Raw genomic sequence first — 19,015 nt, 5'->3', positions numbered from 1 at the left:
GCACATTTATTTCTCACAGTTCTGGAGGCTGGAAAGTTCAAGGTCAAGACACCAGCAGATTTGGTGTCTGGTGAGGGCCTGCTGTCTGGTTCATAGATGGCACTTTCTTGCTGTGTCCTCACATGGTGGAAAGGGCAAGGCAGCTCTCTGGAGGCTCTTTTATAAGGGCATGAATCTCATTCATGAGAGCTCTGTCTCCATGACGTTATCACCTCCCAAAGGCTCCATCTCTTAATATAATTACATTGGTGATGAGGTTTCAACGTATGAATTGGGGGTGGGCAGGCATAAACATTCAGAGCATAGCAAGGAGAATTCAGGGATTGCATTAAGAAAGTAAGTTGCTGAGCAAAGGGACTCATCTTCAAAGTCCAATACAATCTTTATAATCTTACAAAAAGCTTTCCTGGTTTTAGAATTAGCTCCAAGGAATTTGGCACTAGATTTTAGATTTGCTCAGAGAAAGAGTGTGAGAGAGAGAGGGATGTGGCTTTTGTGAGGAATTCCAGCACCTTCCTTTGCAAAGATATGCCCTAAAGAACAGTGGCGGCCTATCCTCAGGACAGAAGCACTTAATTTTTTCTAATTGTGTCAATTTCTAGGAGTCATTGGGAAATTCAGCAGCTAATGAAGATGGCCCTGTTCTGTCAGGTCCCTACTGGAATATTTAAAATTCTGTTTTTCATACTTATCAGCTAAAAGAATTACAGAAATATATTTCTGGATCCTGTGGGGAATAAGAGCAGAAATATACAAAGCTTCTTTCAAGACGGATCCCAGCAGCCCAAGTGAATGTCACAGTTGTGTTAAAGACTATTGATTCCAGCAGGTTCTGGGCTGGGTCTCAGCTTCCCAGGACTGTTCCAGACTGACCTCCTTTCCCTGGTTCCATCTTTTTTTGGGACTTCTGTGGGCCTTCATTCAGCATGTGGCTTGCGGGTGTCCAGGTCTGCAGGCATACACACTTCTCCTGATCTGAATCAGAGAACAAAAGATAAAGGATCGAGGACAATGGCCTCTTCACTTTTGCTTTCTCTCTTCTTTGGATTTTACTTTGTGTTTCCAACAGCCAATGGAAGGCTGTTCTATTTAGAGTAAATGACTCAGACTTGGTACATCTCGAATCGTATGTCAGAGCACACTGTTGCCCCTCAAAGCTCAGGAAAGGCTGCATACTCTATCTCCCTCTTGATGGTTTCCTCGTATTTACAAGTTAAAGACCATAGATGTCCTGTAGTAAAGGGGTTAGCTTGCCTCTGTTTATCCCAGTGATTCTAGTGAAACTAAAATGCTTGTTTCTATGGGGCACAGTCCAGATGTGTTGTTCACTTGGATTGACCAATCCTTTCAATAAAGTTTTGATGCAACCATGTGAATCGCAAGTTTTCAGCACTTAGTTTTGTGACCTTGAGCAAGTCACCTAATCATTACATGCCTCAGTTTCCTCATCTGTAAAAGGGGATAATAAAAAGCATCTACTTCACAGGGTTGCATTGAGGATTAAATGCTTTAATTAAGGTTTTAGTACAGTTTCTGAAATATAATGTATTCTATATATGGTAGCTGTTATTATGTTAGTATCCATTATTATTTGCTGGAATCTTTTAACACTGTGCTGAGTGTTGGTACTGTCTTCTTATTGTCATAGAGCATGGGGTAGTATAAGAATCCTACCTTAAGTCAAAGGTCACAAAGCCCTATTGTTTTATTCCCAATAGTCTTACAGGGAAGATGCAGTTGTCCTTGTCTTATGGAGGAAGGAGGTGAAGCACACCCGAGCGGTAAAGAGGCCCCGGGTCACACAGCCCATATAGGAGTCAAACCCTGGCCTCTGGCTGCAAGCCTGCCATCCCCAAGCGTCTCTCTAAAGCTGCTTATCAACCAGCCTCAGACAGGGGCCCACAGACACGAACCTCATCTCAGCGTTGGTAGGAGGCACCTTCCACTTGGATTCTCTTCATGTGGTTAAGAGAGTCCTGAGTTCCAATCCTAAGTTCACTCATCTCTACCTCCTTGCCTTTGTGCAGGTTACTTAACTTTTCTGACCATCAGTCTTCTCTGTTGTAACATAGGGATGGTAACACCCATTTCTTATGCATGCAATGATGCTTAATGACATAATGTAGGTGGGGTTCATGCACAAGGCCTGGTATATGATGAGTGCTGGTAAATCTTAGCTCCCAATGACACTGTATCAGGCTCTGTGCTAGGGTGCTTTACGAAAATGATCTCATGTAATCCTCACAACACATCAGGATATTGGTACTCTTCATTTTACAGATGGGGAAACTGAGGCTCTGTGGGATTAAGGGACTCACCCAAGGTCATAAAGCCAGATTGTGACATTGAGATTCAAATCTTGGCAACCTTACTTTCTGGAAACACTTTCCCCCTTCCTCTTCTTTAGACCCACATGCAGGCTGCTTGCAGACTCTGTGCTTGGCCATGTTTCTTGGTCAGCAGGGCAGTCGGGCAATGGGCATTTTAATCATGTTTATGCTGGACAGGGCTGTCCCTTGGGCTTGAGGACAATGTTCTTGAACCAGAAGAGTATGGCAGAAGTATAATGCCATTTCACCAGGACAGATGCATCAAATTCAGTCTTGGGTCTGGTAATTCTGCCACAGATGGTGGCCCATTGATATGTGCATGCTTGGCTGGGGTGAGAGTCTGTGCCAATGTCACAGGACACAGCAACCCCAATGAGTCTGTTTACTTATTTAACAGTCAAGGTGACCAGAAGAGACACTTTCCAACAGGACACAATGAGGAGGTACCCAGCAAGTCTTCTAGCTGATTGGGGGAAGAAACCCAGTGTATTACAGGAAAATGAGAGAGTGCATTTGAATTTGTTTCTAATCTGAATTTTCCATATAAACTCTAGTTAGCAGTTTCAAAACTGTGGACGCACTTCAGCCTAAGGGACAAAAACAAAACAAATGACCCAAGGTACCAGCTGCAAGATGCTGGAATAGGAGGGAGGGAGGGAAGGCCAGTGAGAGGGCAAGATTATTAATATGCTTTTCTTACTAAATTGGCTTTCAGAATCAAGGGGAAGAACCAAGGTGGGTTGTTAAGGGAGTACTGATTTAGATGTGCTGAGCAGTTGAAATGTTTTTGTTTCTCAAACATGAAAGCACTTGGCTTTACATGACTGGGTTTTAAATTGCTCAGCAAAGCATCACTTGGGGCTAACCTGAGTCTGTGAAGTTCCACAATTCAGGAATGATGGTTACTGCAGCACTCTTGTGTTTCAAGGTTCGTCGTGAAGACTAGCATAGATTCCACTGTTCAATTAAAGCAACGTTTACCATGATATTCCTATTTTCCATGATGCAGGGTCCTGGGAAGCATCTCTTTCAGGAAGGGAGTATGTATTCAAGGTCAGTCAGTATATGAATGTGTCTGAGACTTGGATGGCTCAAGGGGATAGAGCTAGGTGTTATCTGGCAGTCGCAAAAGTGAGAGATGATGACAAGGCCAAGGTAGGTAGGAGAATGGGGATCCCTCATTCATTTATCCCATCATTATTTATTGAGCACCAACTGTGTCCCAGGCATTGTTCAAGGTTCAAGCACAAAGCCATGTTCAATGGGTTCAGGTAGAAACATGCACAGTTACATCACAACAGAGTAAACCATGGGAACTGCATGGTGCAGAGTAGGGGGTATTTGCATGGCAGTTGAAGACCTGTGTCGGATGCTGATGCTTCTATAATAACCCAACTTGGTTCCTCTCCACTTTTAGAGCCAATTAATTAGGAAAAACACTTTCTTCCTTCCCTCTCTGCCATTCTATGTTGGCATTTGTCCCTTGGGTTGATGGGCAGACACAGGTATGAAACCCATAACTTCATCTCTCTGGGATTCAGTTTCTGGGCAGAGTGGGCAAGGGAGGCCAGGGTCTTCTAGACTCACTAAGTCAGAAGCATCTCCTCCTGATCTTTGGTTTAATTTTTCTTTTGAAGGTACTCAGTCCATGATTTCAGATTAGGGGGGCACCACCTGGCAAAGGGGGAGCCTGACAATGCAGGGCAGTTCTAAGTACCAGGCTTGGGACCGATTCTATGGAGATATGGTAGATGGGACTACCCTCAACTGAATAATGTGTGAAGAGAATTTAAGACCATGCCTGATACATAGAGGGTCCAGTGAAAGTTGAAGGCAAATAACCCTGGGAAAGAAGGCAGGAAACCCAAGGAAGCCATTCATTTATTTATTATTCATTCAATCAACAAATATTTCTTAAATATTTCTACCAACAAAGCATGGAACCTCTAGCCAAACTCTCTGGTTTCAAATCCTGGCTGTTTTACAATATCTGTATAACCTTGAGCAAGTTACTTAATTATTCTCTGTGCCTCCATTTCTTCATTTGTAACATGGGAATAATCAAAAAGAATAAATGGAGATTGTTATGAAGACTAACACGTGATTGTTATTATTATCTTTTTGTTCATTTATTTAGCTGTGTCCTTAGTCTGTTGCTTGATTGGTGTGGTGTTGGGGATGTGGCCAACGGAGACAGGAAAGGTCTCTGTCTTTACCCACCTTATATTACAGTAGAAGAGTCAGATTATAAAAAAATAATAAATCAATAAATAATACTTTAAGGTAGTGATGAGTGCTATGCAGGAAACAAGAGAAGATGATTGTGGAGTGAGTGATTACTACGGGTGAGGTCCAATGATAGAGAGGACTAGTGAAGAGGGAAGACAGTCAGTCTACACAAAGATCATCCTGTTGAAAAATATGAAATATGCAAGTCTTTGGAATTTACCCAAAAAAAAAATAGAGAAAGCATTTCTTGAGTTTCCAAGAGAGGCAAGCAGGATGAGCCACCAAAAATAAGTATGGTTAAATAAAGAATGATTCTGGGACCAAATAAGCTTCAAGATAATTATTTCTCATGGTAGTGAATCAGTATGTCTCACAAATGCATTCATCTTTTCATGTTTTCAGTACCCAAGGTCCTTGATGGATGGATTAATCCTCCTTTTCACCTTGCTTCCTTCACCTGATCCCTCACCTCTCAATGAATTGAAATTAAGGGCCGTTCATTTGGAAAAACCTATTAACTCCCTGCTTGTCGATGGCTTACTTTCTACTCAGCCTGGCTGGGTTCCACCTCTTAGCTTGTGAGCCCTCACGCAACTCTGCTGTCTCCATTAGTGTCCCTTGTGGGCTGGTGGCCGAGGCAGTTAGGCTTATGAATATTCCAGTTGCTCCTGTAAATTTCCAGCATCCACTGTTAGGCAGGACATGAGGCACTAAGAGATGTGCATCACTTCTGGGCTGGGGCAGGGGATGCCTGTGTGTGGTGGTGCAGTTGCTGTCTTCCCTGATGGCACTGAAGAGACTGTGGCTTCCAGGGTTGCAGTGCAAGATGGCGGAGCTTCTGATGCCTAGGCCCATGAGTGGGCAGGTGGAGCAGAGCCCAGGCTGCCTTTGTCTTCATAGGTCTCTAACTTCTTGGCTTCTCAATAGCCTCAATGACTGGTTCCTTCCTGTATTTGGTAGGTGATTGAAAACCTCTTAACACATGAATTATTCAGTCTTGGCTAGGCCTTCTCCTAAATAGTTGTCTCTGGTTCTTAAAGTTACCTTTTCCTCCTCTCTAAAATAACTTCCTTACCTTTTCCTGCCACGGACACTATGACCTCTTGGTTTTATTTTCTTGATTGTATTTGGCATTCTCTGAAATTGTCTTATTTGTACATTTATATGGGATTTGTGTCTCCTCGCTAGAATATAACTCTTATCTATTTATACTCCACTGTATCCTCAGTGCCTACAGCAGTATCTGGTTGAAAGGGGTGCCTGATAAAAATGTGAATGAAATGAATGCCAACAGCCAGGAAGGCACCTCATCCCCCTCCCCTCTGCCACCCCCTTTATCAGGGCTGGGCTGTTTCAGCTCATTGAGGCAGTAGGGAGTATGGTTAGGATGATGGACTGCCCGGGCTCAAACACAACTTCCCACCTGTGTGATCTTAGATAAATTCACCTCTCTGTGCCTCAATTTCTTTATCTATACAATCAGGACAATGGCAATACCTATCACATGGATTGTTTTTCAGTTTAAATGAGTTAATATACATAAAGTCCTCAGAAAATTATCTGATTCATAGTAGGGGCCATGGAGGTATTACCATTGTCAACAGTTACTGGGGAAGCAAAGGGCCTGTCCTCTCTCTGGTAACCCCCCGACCCCCTTCAGTCTCTTGAGAACCCGGCCTCAATGCTCACCTGGGGTCCCCTGGGATCCATTCAGCAAGAAGGTTCAGCCACACCAAGCCCTGTTCCTTAAGTCCAGGAGACATAAATCCACAAAGCCTACAGGAGAGATCCCTGAGGAAAGTGGCTATTCTGGATGGGGCCAGAAGGTTCTTTCTCAAGGTCAAAGCTCTCAGAGACCTGATGAGGCCCTGCCCCTCAAGCTTCTGTCCTTTCCACAGCCCTGCAGCATTATTTCCATAATGTTATTAAAAACCAATGTGTGCTGGCCAGATGAGTGACACTTCCCAGTGATGGGGCTCGGCTCTGCTCCTCCAGGCATGGAGAACTTGTTCAATTATGTGCCACCCCGTGATGGGCCCAATCACAGTACACATATTAGCTTCTGATTATACCCTTGTTGAGTTTCTCTTGACAGGAAGGAAATGAATTTACCTCGTGTCACCTCTGTAGTTTGCAAGCAGGCTTGGCTTCTGATAATAGCACCTTTCATGTTTTGTAAGACCAAGGAGAAGCATTCGTGTGGTGGCCAGTCCTTGGTGACCCTTTGTCTCAGCCTGGAGGTGAGCTTGAGCTGATTCTTCATGGGAGTGTTTACTCCTGGGGCTCATAGGAATCTGGCTGGGGATTGGGTGGTCAGCTGTCCCATAAGATTGTGGGCCTTGGCCACTGCAGCATGCACATCCGTGAATCCACACTCTTATGGTATCGAGGCCTTGGGCAAATGTCTGAATTTCCCTTGACCTTCCCTTCCACCTGTAAAATGGGGACAATGATAGTAGTTATCTCACAGGGTAGGCATCAGATTTAATGAGCTAATAGATGCAAAGCCCTTGCATGTGCCTGGCATATAATAAATGCTACATTGTGTTTATATCATTAAAATTATCTTAATATTATTTTGCTGTTGCTGTTATTATTGATGTTGTTATTTCTTAGACTGGAACATGTCTTTGCCATTTATAACTGTGTGACCTTGAACATATCACTTAGCCCCCATGTGCCATGACATTTGTAAAATGGGGAAAGAGGAGTCTGTTCCTTGGTGCAGCTGCAAGGATGTCAGTGGGTTGGCACAGGAAAGGCCTTTGAAGCAGCATCAGTGCAGGGCAAGTGTTGTGGGTTATTATTGGTGACTTGCCCCCCTCACCAGAGGGGTCATTTGGGTGCTGTGGAGCCAGAGGGGTCTGTCCATGGTGGGTTAGGATTATGCACATAGGTCTTGCTTTCCATTTGGGACAGTAAGCATCTGAGAGAAGAGTTTGTCCCTGACTATACCAAATTCCAAGTTCTGCCAAGGAATCCTGGGGCAGGCCAGAAAGGGAGGCAGGAATGGAGCCAGTGGTGGACCCAGCATTTCCTTCCAAAGCTTTTAGACTCAGCTGCTAAAGCCAGTCATGAAGTGGACGTGATTCCTGAGGCAGGGCAGCAGGCCCCTCTCTCACTACCCCCTTCACCAGCCCCAACCTTCAGCAACTTTTCCTGGCAGGAGACCACATCACCATCCCCTCCCCTTCCCATCACAGGCATTTCAGAACACAAGGGGATCTGGGGGACCCACGTCTAAGGAACTGTGACTGAGAGCCTGGGAAGGGCTTTCTCTTGACCTGGGAGAGGGAAAATTAGGCAAATCGCTGTGTTTCTCCACTGTAAACCTGAATGGGAATGAGGGAGGAGGGAGAAAAAGCCAGACAAAAATGGATACACATGCAGAGAGATGAAGAAACAGAGAAAGGAGAAGGAAAGAGCTACAGAGATAAGGAAATGAGAAAACACTGAGAAATAATTGGGAAATGAGACAGACAAGCTCATAGAAGGACTTAGACCCAGAAAGGGAAAGTGGAAAATTATCTTGACAGCTAACACGTATTGAGAAGATAGTATGTGCCAGGCACTGAGATTAGTGTGTGATGTATCTCATTTAATCTTTGCAACAATTCTATGAGATAAGTGCTGTTGTCAACTTCATTCTACAGTGAAAACAATGGACATACAGAACGGTGAAGTGTCTAAGATCACACAGCTTTTGTGGAGGAGTTAGGACTGGAATCCAGGTCAATTTGACTGCAAAGCCCATGTGCTTAACCTCCTGCAGAGAGGCCATGACCCTGGGACCTAAAGCATGGCAGAGCATCTCTGAGTCTCCCTGCACTCTGGACATTGAGAAGCACTAGTCATTCTGTTTTGTAGTACAGATGTGTTTATAAAGAGACTCCAGGGAAGTCAGATGGGTAAGGATTATGCCTGTCACTCTTTTTTTTTGGCATTTTTTAAATTATACTTTAAGTTCTAGGGTACATGTGCACAACATGCAGGTTTGTTACATATGTATACATGTGCCGTGTTGGTGTGCTGCACCCATTAACTCATCATTTACATTAGTTATATCTCCTAATGCTATCCCTCCCCCCTCCCCCCGACCCCACGACAGGCCCCAGTGTGTGATGTTCCCTTTCCTGTGTCCAAGTGTTCTCATTGTTCAATTCCCACCTATGAGTGAGAACATGCAGTGTTTGGTTTTTGTCCTTGCGATAGTTTGCTGAGAATGATGGTTTCCAGCTTCATCCATGTCCCTACAAAAGGACATGAACTCATCCTTTTTTTATGGCTGCATAGTGTTTCATGGTGTATATGTGCACATTTTCTTAATCCAGTCTATCATTGTTGGACGTTTGGGTTGGTTCCAAGTCCATGCTATTGTGATTAGTGCCACAATAAACATACATGTGCATGTGTCTTAATAGCAGCATAATTTATAATCCTTTGGGTATATATCCAGTAATGGGATGGCTGGGTCAAATGGTATTTCTAGTTCTAGATGCTTGAAGAAACGCCACACTGTCTTCCACAATGGTTGAACTAGTTTACAGTCCCACCAACGGTGTAAAAGTGTTCCTATTTCTCCACATCCTCTCCAGCACCTGTTGTTTCCTGACTTTTTAATGATCGCCATTCTAACTGGTGTGAGATGGTATCTCATTGTGGTTTTGATTTGCATTTCTCTGATGGCCAGTGATGATGAGCATTTTTTCATGTGTCTGTGCCTGTCACTCTTGACTTCTGTGTTAGTTAGGATTCCTTGGGCTTCATGTAACAGAGAGAAAAGCAGTTTTTCCTACAAGTGGAAGTCTAGATGTAGGGGTTTCTGGCACTAGTGCTGCTGCTACATCATGTCAAGGTAGTGTCTGTAGGATGTCAGGATTCCCTTGGCTTTTCACTCATGGCTGCAAGAGAGATGGAGAGCTTCAGACTTTGGGTCCATTTCAAGGTAGAAAGAAAAGGGGGAAGGGCAATATCAGGTTAAGCTGTTCCCTCCTGCTTTTTATCAGACATTTTCCCCTGCAGAATATGTGGCGTGGCCACCTATAGCTGCAAGGGAGGCTGGAAGGTGATTATTCAGCTTTCCATCTTCGAGGACAGGCAAGGTTGGACTCCACCTTGGGTGAGCCAAACTGCAGTGTCAGCCACCTTCCAACAAACCAGCCTAAGCCCAAACCCACCAGTAACCCTCCCCTAGTGGAGGGAAACATTTAGTTCTCTTGGGAGTTGCAGGCAGGTCTTTGACTTGAGGCACCATTCTGAGTCAAGCTGGGTGGTGGGGAGGTGGGGTGAGGCAGGAGTGCCTAGCTCTGCTTCCCCATGGTGTTGCTGGGGGTAGATACAAACACAGTCACATCTGCTATGTCTGGAAAACCAAGACTGGAGTCTCTCAGCTCTCCAGTGCCTGCTTTCCCTGTAGCCAATTGCAAGGCTGACATCCCAGGAAAGGCAGCAGATTAGATGAGCGCAGGAGCAGAGAGGCTGGGAATGCGGTGGAGGAGGGAGAAATGTGGGTTTGGCAGAATTTTCTAAAATATCACTTTATTGATTTGGAAGAGACACAAGAGAGGAAATATAAGAGACAAGTGATAAGAGGCTCAGCTGAGATGGGCATGGAAGAGCCTGCCTTTTTTTTTTCCTTTATTGCATACCTATGGAGCTTTTCTAAGCATTAAAAAAACACTTCCTTACCCCCTCCCCATGAGATTTTAATACCACAGCTACACTGTATATCTGTGTGTGTACTCTGTATGTATCTGTGTTTATACATAAAGGTTGTTTTTTCACTTTTCAATGTCTGCCGTCCTGGAGGAGACTTTGCCCCCCTTGAGAATACATGCATGAGACACATCTCTAGAGACGCATCTGGGCTTACTGTGGGAGTAGAAGAGCTGGTCCCACTTTGTCAAACTGTCTTGTAGACAAAGGGAATTGAGAAGAGTCTTACATTTCTTGAGCACCTGTTAGGTATTTGGCACCAAGACAGGGGCTTTAGATCTGACAACTCACCTGATGCCCAATGGCAGTTCTGAGTGGTCAGAGCAGGGGCCTCATTTCACAAATGACATCGTCAAGATTTAGGGGTTCCTCCCTCCTTTGAAGAGATCCAACCTGCCCAGATGAACAAGCTAGCACTATTCTGATGACAGGGCATGGTTGAGTGTCAGATGGGTTCAAAGCTCGTAGGATGAGCACAGAATAGGCTGGAGTCTGTAGTGGTCCTCCCTGGAGGAGATGGGGTGTGAACTGAGCTCTGCAGGACAGACAGATGCAGAGATGAGAAGGGGAGGCAGCACCTGCTGGAGAAGAGCAGGAGCAGAGGCTTAGGGTCTGTAAGGGCCTCTGGCTGCAGGGGAGGATTTTCGCTGAGAGCTGAGAGAGATGGAGGCAGAGCCATCCCGGGCAAAGAGAAAAAGCCCCACCCTGGCATGTTTATTCCTCAGTCTCTGGTTGTGTTGTAGTACTGAGCCAGGGATCCTACCCAGCTATACTTAGCACCATTTCCAGAAGGCATGAGGGCGGGAGATGGGGATATAAAAGGCAGGAGTCTGGGGCTCCTCACTCAGAGACTTCTGAAACCTGAGTGGCATTTTCAGTGTATCCCTGTGGAGGAAATCTCCGAAAGAAGGTAGCTGAGTCTGTGACCAAAGAGAGGCTTGAGTCCTGTTTCCTTTTCACTCTCAAGAGCCTTCAGGCTCACTCACCCCTTCCCTTACAGATACTTTGCTGGAGCTCCTCCTGACATGATTGTATTAGTAAACAGAGGCACCAATAACAAATGGCCCCCAAATCTCAGTCGGATTCTGCAACAAAGGTGTATTTCTTGCTTGTCCTTCATGTTCTGTATAGGTTGTACTGAAACCCCTGCTTCTGGAGCCATTTTCCCCCAAGATTCTTCATTTTAACATGTCCTTCCATTTGCCATACTGCAGGAAGAAAACATGGAGAACTGCACAGCTCCTAAAGTTTCTGCCAAAATGAGACATATGCCACTTCTGCTGATGTTTCATTGGCCAGTGTAGGACCCATGGCTTAGCCTAACTTCAGAGGGTGCAGGGTAATGTAATCCTGCTGCATGCCTAGGATGTGAAGAGCAGGAAATATTTGTCAACAGCATTAAACATGACCATAGTGATTATAATAAATGATTTTTCAATATCCAGTTGAAATGATTTTTCTGTTTCTTTTCTTTTTTTGACACAGAGTCTCACTCTGTCACCCGGGCTGGAGTGCAGTGGTGCAATCTTGGCTCACTACAACCTCCGCCTCTCGGGCTCAAGCGAGTCTCCTGCCTCAACCTCCCGAGTAGCTGGGATTTCAGGTGTGCAGCACCACACCCAGCTAATTTTTGTATTTTTTAGTAGAGAAGGGGTTTCACTATGTTGCCCATGCTGGTCTGGAACTCGACCTCAAATGACCCACCTGCCTTAGCCTTGGCATTGGGCCTCTCAAAGTGCTGGGATTACAGGCATGAGCCACCATGCCCGGCCTAGTGTTTCTTCTTCCTCTGTAATTCTCTGATGGTCTCTGCATCAGTACTTATATTATGCTTGGTAAATATTTGTCTTCCCATCTAAAGTCAAAACATTAGGGACAAGATCCTGTTGAATGAGGGAGCTACAAATACTTATTGAGGATCCACTCACTGTATACCAGGCACAGTGCTAGGTACACAGAGCAAACTCCCAGTCCTACAAGGTGGTGGATCTAATGACATGACAGATGACTTGTCTCCGAGTTCTGGAACATCTTGAGCATGTTCTCATCCCAGCACTGACTAGTCCAACTACTTGTTGATTCTCTAAGTTAGAATTGGGAGATGTGGGAAGCTTCCAGAAAGAAATGACCTGTGACCTAGCACAGGCTCTACCCACAGTGGGAGCACAATGCATTCTTGACCTTCACAATGCTTTTGACAATGGTTCATTCACCCTCCATCACACTTGTTCCTTTCAGTAGGGCAGATATTGTTAGTCCCATTTTACAGATGGGAAAACAGATTCTAAGAGGTCCATCAGCCTGGTCTGCTTAGTTCTTTGAGGATGAGTGTTCATCTCTCTGGCTGTGTCAGCTGAGCTGGACCTGCCGAATTCAATCTTCCCATCACTCAGCTCCCAATGCCATCAGTCAAGTGTTATCAAATTGGTGGAGCTTAAAAATGACAGTCATTTGAAACTGAGTAGAATTTGGTATTATTAAAATAGCATTCTAAATTTTAATCTTGTGCATCGACTTTTTAATAGCTTCTACTTTCACTAAAAATTGTGGGCCATGCTCACAGACATTCAATTTAAATACTGTCAGGCAAGACTGATTTCTCTTCCAACATTGCCAGATTTTTCTTCTTTTTTTTCTTTCTTTGCATTCATCTTCTTTTTTTTTTTAAGCGTTGAGTTAATTTTTCACTACTTGGAAATTTCACAGTGTATGAAACCTCAGAAAAAGAACATATCTTTGTGTACAGCTCTTTTATTCTTTGTCTTCTGTTCTGTAGCCTTCTTTCTAGCCTATCTGTTGGTTAGGGCAGGATCCTCTGTGGAAGCTAGGTAATGGTTAATTTTCTGGGACACCTTTTCTCATCACTTCTTCCTTGTCATGATGCCAAACAAGTCTCGTAGTCAATATCAGCACCCTCCCCTGCATGTGTCCTTTCAACACTTAATCTCTCTAGCGCTTAAAAAAATATCTGGGAGATGCTGGCCATCTATGAAGGAAGTTTCTCCCTTGCTGCTGTGTCCATTACTATTTTTTTCCCAACTTCCCCCTGCATCTGCTGTATGCATTACTATTTTTTCCCAACCTGTCCCTGCATCTTACCTAGTTTTCTTCATCCTCTCATTCACATCCCAGTTTCTCACCTTGAACCAAGATTGGTGGAGTGGAAATGGAGGGCAAGGTTGATGAAGAGGAGGGACAAGGGGTGATACGAAGTGAGGAGCATGGGTCTTGGAGTCAGACCTGACCGGGCTTGAGTTTCTTCCTTTGCCAATTGCTAACTGTGTGACCCTGGAAAAATTGCTTAACCTCCTAGAGCCTTGGTTTTCTCACTTGCAAAATGAGGTTAGTGGTACCTGTCACAGAGGGTTATCATATGGATTCAACGAGAAAGGGTACATAAAGTGATGCTGAGTGCTGTGGTTAATAGCATCATAGCCAACTGGCCACTCTTTCCTCTCCTCCACTCTGCAATTTATGCACCCCAGCCTAGCAGTTCTCAGGTCTAGATACACATTAGAACCACCTAGGAGCCTTTAAAAAAGGTGCAAACGTCCCTAGGCCTCACTCTAGACCAATTAAATCAGAATCTGGGAGCGTATACTTGTGGCATCTTTACTTTTAAAATTTTCTCTAGGTGAGTCTGATGGATGCTAGGGTTGAGAACAACTCTAAGTCCCCAGGGTTGCCTAAAGTCCAAATACACTTTTCTTTTAAGATCAGAGGAATCTTATTTTAGTGCTTGTGGGCAGATCTCTCATTAGTGATGGAATGGGATTTAACCTTCCTTGGCTGTGCCTAGGAGAAAGAGAAGAAGAGGCGGTGTGGAACAGGGACTCTCAGTGGGCAAGCCCAGGGTTTCCCTTTGTTTTCATCTTGGGACACCTATTTACCTCTGCAACTATACCACTTGTGCTTCCATAAGGATGAGGACGGGAGGAGGAGGAAGATGGGGGAGGAAAGAGCAGGAAAAGGAGGGAAGGGGAGAGGCTTTTCTCATGGGACCTTCTCCACACTCCTGTGCCCGCTGAGATGTGTCCCCTCCTCTGTACTCTGAAAATCCTTTAGTCTAACCCTGAGGGTCCAATATGTGGCCAGTAGCCACATATGGCTGTTAGACACTTGAATATGGCTAGCCTGAATTGAGATGTGCTGTGTCATACATGTTCCAAAACTAAGTAAGAAAAATAATATCTCATTCATAAAACTTTAAAAATATTGGATACATGTTGAAATTATAATATATTACATATATTGGGTTATGCAAAATAGTATCAAAATTAACTTTGCTTGTTTATTTTTCATTTTTTAATATGAGTAATAGACAAATTTAAATTAGCTATATAGCTCTCATTATTATATTTCTGTCAGACAGAACTGGTTCAACCCGTTGTTTGACACTGAGTGTATGTTTCATGTGTAAATATGTCTCAACGCTTGCATTAGATGGGCAGTTTGAGAACAGAGACCTCAGCATCCCATTCATTTTCTGGCCCCAAACACCTATTTTCAAAATGCCTTGTACTCAGCAGGCAGTTGGTAAATGTTTTCTGTAATTGTGAATGATAACAGTGATGGTAGTGATGATTGTGGTAATGAAGAAGATGATGATGTAATAAAGCTCAAATGGTATATTGGGGCCAAATTACAAAGATTTTTGTAAGAAAACAGTGCAAGGTGGAATGGTTACATTTTTAAGAACAAGCGCCCTCAAATACACCTTAATTTTTGATCAATTTACATATATAAAGACCCTTGATACACAGAACAAAAACATCTTCCATCATTTCTGTTTAGAGATAGAGTGATTCTTAAAGAGTCTTACAATGAACTCCCCCACAAAATGCTCAGTGAACTCTTGCTAGGGACCAGTTCTAGGTGGTGGGAGTAGAGCGGTGAGCGAATGAGATAAAAATCCATGCCCTTTGGACTTTACACAGCATGTGAAAATAAACACATTTCCAAGTAAAGTGCTTACATGTCCGATAGTATAATAAGCAGCCTGGTGGAAAATCAAACAAGGCAAAGGAAAGGAGGTGTGGTTGGGGCAGGCAGGGGGCATGTGAAGAAGGTGAACAAATCTATGTGGGCTTACTTGATCTTATTGTTTCAATAATTCAGCTAATATATTTCTTTATTCATTTATTCACTCAACAGTTGCATATACTGAAATCCTATTATGTCGTTCCAGCCATGGTGAGACAAGGAAGTGGGTTTCACCTCCCAAGGAGCGCACAGCTTACTCTCAGAAGCAGGAAAACGTGCCAATTACCCATCACACTCACATCCTTTCAAAAGTAGATCCTCAATTAGGCAACACTTCAGCAGCTGCGGAGTCACTCCGTAGTAGTCTGAGGCAACACAAGTGCATCTCATCTGAAATATCCTCTAATGCAGGATATACTGGAGCTGTTGCCTAGGGAGATACTGCTCAAGGAATATGGGTTCCACAAGCAAATGCTATGAAGTTCTAGTTATTATTTTGAGCCCAGAATGAGTTGAGGCCTAAAAATGTTGCCATTCCATTAAAATGTGTTAGTTTGAATTTAGGCACAAATGTTATTTTTGAATTATAAGCATGCGACTCGTTTATAGTAATGTAGCTTTGAGAGGACTTTGGGTTATTTGCCAGGCCATTCTTTTTCTTTTTTTCTTTTCTTTTCTTTTCTTTTCTTTTCTTTTCTTTTCTTTTCTTTTCTTTCCTTTTCTTTTCTTTCTTTCTCTCTTTCTTTCTTTTTTCTTTTTCTTTCTTTTGGTAGACATGGGTCTCTCTATGTTGCACAGGCTGGTCTCAAACTCCTGGGTTCAATCCTCCCAAAGTACTGGACTTACAGGCATGTGCCAGGCCATTCTTGATATAAGCTGTTTCTCACCCATTTGGTCCAAAAATAGAGGAGACAATAGGCCCTCTGTCCAGGGCAATCCAAGGTATAGGACTCACATCCTGCTCTATGCCATCTATACCATTGCTATTTGCCTTCTCGAATGGGCTGGCAGAACCGAGACCTTCCTTGATCAGATGAGGCCATTCTGGAGCTCCAAGCAGGAAGCAGAATGAAAACATGTGTTTGTTTTACTAAATAGCTGTTGCATTTGTTGGATGTAAGAGTCCCCCTTGCTTAAAGAGAAAATAACCTAAGAACTTGCTCTTCGTGCATTTCACCTTTAGAACTAGAAAAGCTGTCTAGTTAGATTAACACACAGGTGCATGTATGTGTGTGTTAGAGTATAGATACTGCTAAATAAGTCCAGTGTTTCTCTGCATTAGTCTGAATTTTGGAAAATGGGATGAGGCTGATTAAGTGGCTTTCATCTGAGAGCTGTGTACTTCTGTGGTTCTGTTTTTCTCCTTTGAATCCCTATCCTATCTCATTTGGCCTCCTTGCTGTGATCCCATGGATGTGTTCAAGTGTACTGCTAGTTCCCTACCACTGCAAAACTCTCCTAGCTCTGCCTGGTGACCCCATAAATCCCCAGTGTTCCATGCCTGGTGCTCTGGGGAGGGAAGCAGATGGCAGGGCTGTCCATTCTGCCACCCAGGGAGGCAGGAGGTCAACTAGGGTAACAGCAGCAGGTGGGGAGGTGGGGTTTCTAGTCTGTGCATGCAGGGGACAACAGATCATCAATGATCCATGGGCAGAACAGCCCTCATGGAACTAACACTGCTGGCAGAAGGTGGCAGCAGCTAGAGGCTGCTTCAGCTCTTGATCAAGCACAGAATAATGTTGGGTGGGTGGCTGAGAGTTGCTGCATTTATGAATTGTCACTCAGTGGCAGCACTGAGGTCCCCAAGCTCTGTTTACAAATGGATTTTTTGCTCAAATGTTTCCTTAACTCAGAGCAACTCTCTCTCCTTTTTTTCCCTCTCATCCCCTGGCCAACTCCTGTGCACCCTTTAGGTCTCAGCTTTGGGCCCCAAATTCAGGAAACATGTTCCTCCTCTGTGTTCCCTTACCCCTGCATACTCAGCCTATCGTAATGTAAATGCTCTGTAATCTGTCTCCCACAATGGGCTGTGCCCTCGTAACAACAGGGATTGTGTCTTGTTCCTCATTGCATTTTCAGGGCCTCAAAATGTATATCTAGTGCTGTCAATATTTGTAGACTTGAGTGGATCTCATCTATGTGCATGGTCTAATTTCATTAATTATAGACAAAAAGGAAGTAGCAGCTTGGGTAACCAAACAAGCAGATAATCCCCAATTTATTTCTTTAAGGCTTTGCAGTGCTCCCCAAGGCAATTTGGGACAGGGGACAGGTTACCTATTTTATATATATACATATATTAGAGATGAGGTCTGGCTCTGTTGCCCAGGCTGGAGTATAGAGGTGCAATCATAGCTCCCTGCAGCCTCGACCTCCCGGACTCAAGGGATCTTCGCATCTCAGCATCCCAAGCAGCTGGGACCACAGGCATGCACCACCATACCCAGCTGATTTTTTTTTTTTTTTTTTTAAAGGTTTTGTAGAGACAGGCCCACGCTGGTCTTGAACTCCTGGGCTCAAGTGATCTTCCTGCCTTGGCCTTCCAAAGTTCTGGGATTACAGGTGTGAGCCACTGTGCCTGGCCCATTGTCATATTTATTAAGTAAATATGAGGACTTAAGTGCTATTTGAATATTGATATTTATAAAATACCCTTCACTGCCTTCCTCTTCAGCATCATTTCATCCTTACTGGCTCTACCCGGTCAAAACAGGAATGGTTGTTTATGGAAATGGATATGTTTAATGGAAATTCATATGTTTCACTGACCCATTGTTGCCATCATGCCATATATCATAAAGCACTTTTGTATAAATTAAATATAAGGATAAGCAAGTTGTTGCTCAGATTAGATACTGTATTCCTCATGCTCAGACCTGCTGCCAGTGTCAGAGGCCTGAGAGTATGCCAGCTGGGGTGAGTCAGGCCAGTGTGGGATTTAAAAGTTCTCTAGATAAGCCACATGTGATGATTGAGCTCTCTGCTGTTCAGGCATGTGGCTGGCAGGTACATGGGGGGCAGGGAGAAAGACACTGGACTTAGATTGGAGCCAGTGTGTTTTATGGCCTCCTTAGTTTAGATTCCATGTGGCTCTGTACATTGGAGAGGGAATGGGGCTCCCCTAACAATAGTAATAATAACAATAGGACCCTCCTATTTAATCCCATCTCTGTGCCAAACACTTGGCTCAGTGCTCTCTCACATTATTGCATGCCCCAGCATCCTGAATGGAAAATACTATTTTCATTTTACATGTGAGGAAACTGAGTCCTCACAGGTTAAGTGACTTTATTGAGGTCATATAGGTAGTAAGTGTTAAGATTCAAGTAGAGTTCTCCCTGGCTGCTTTTCCCACTAAACTTTGCTGCCTGAAGAGCCATCCTGGGCTGTTCTGATTTTGCCATTCACTGATAGCTATGTGAATTTTAGCAAGTCATGTCAATCTCTAGGCCTCAGCTACCTTTCTGTATAATCGGGAGGTCACTAACCACCTGCTTTGGAGGGATGTTAAGAAGATTGAAGGAACCAAGGTGCATAGCAGTATTTACGAAATTATTGTGAGTTCCAGATAAGGAGGGGTCATTGCTGTTGTTTGTATTTCATCCTGACTCCTGGAGGCTTTAGGTTGTGGGCTGGGAACACTGAACTAATATTGAACATTCTTCCAAGGAGCAAGGCAATGGAGATACTGACCTTGGTGATCTGCACAGCTTGTATGAGCCCCGTGGGCTCCTCTAAAATTGACAGAATGATGAGGA

At 44.0% G+C, this 19,015-nt stretch overlaps 1 protein-coding gene across 44 annotated transcripts in view; it reads left to right on the top strand.

Moving 5' to 3' along the window:
- Positions 1 to 19,015, top strand: part of KCNMA1 (potassium calcium-activated channel subfamily M alpha 1) — a 764,605-nt gene that overhangs the window by 288,476 nt on the left and 457,114 nt on the right. The window lies entirely within an intron of this gene.

The sequence above is a fragment of the Pan troglodytes genome, chromosome 8 (genome assembly GCF_028858775.2).
Source record: "Pan troglodytes isolate AG18354 chromosome 8, NHGRI_mPanTro3-v2.0_pri, whole genome shotgun sequence".
Lineage (NCBI taxonomy): Eukaryota > Metazoa > Chordata > Mammalia > Primates > Hominidae > Pan > Pan troglodytes.
The sequence above is the reverse complement of the archived record's forward strand: the minus strand, read 5'-3'. Positions and strand labels throughout refer to the sequence as shown.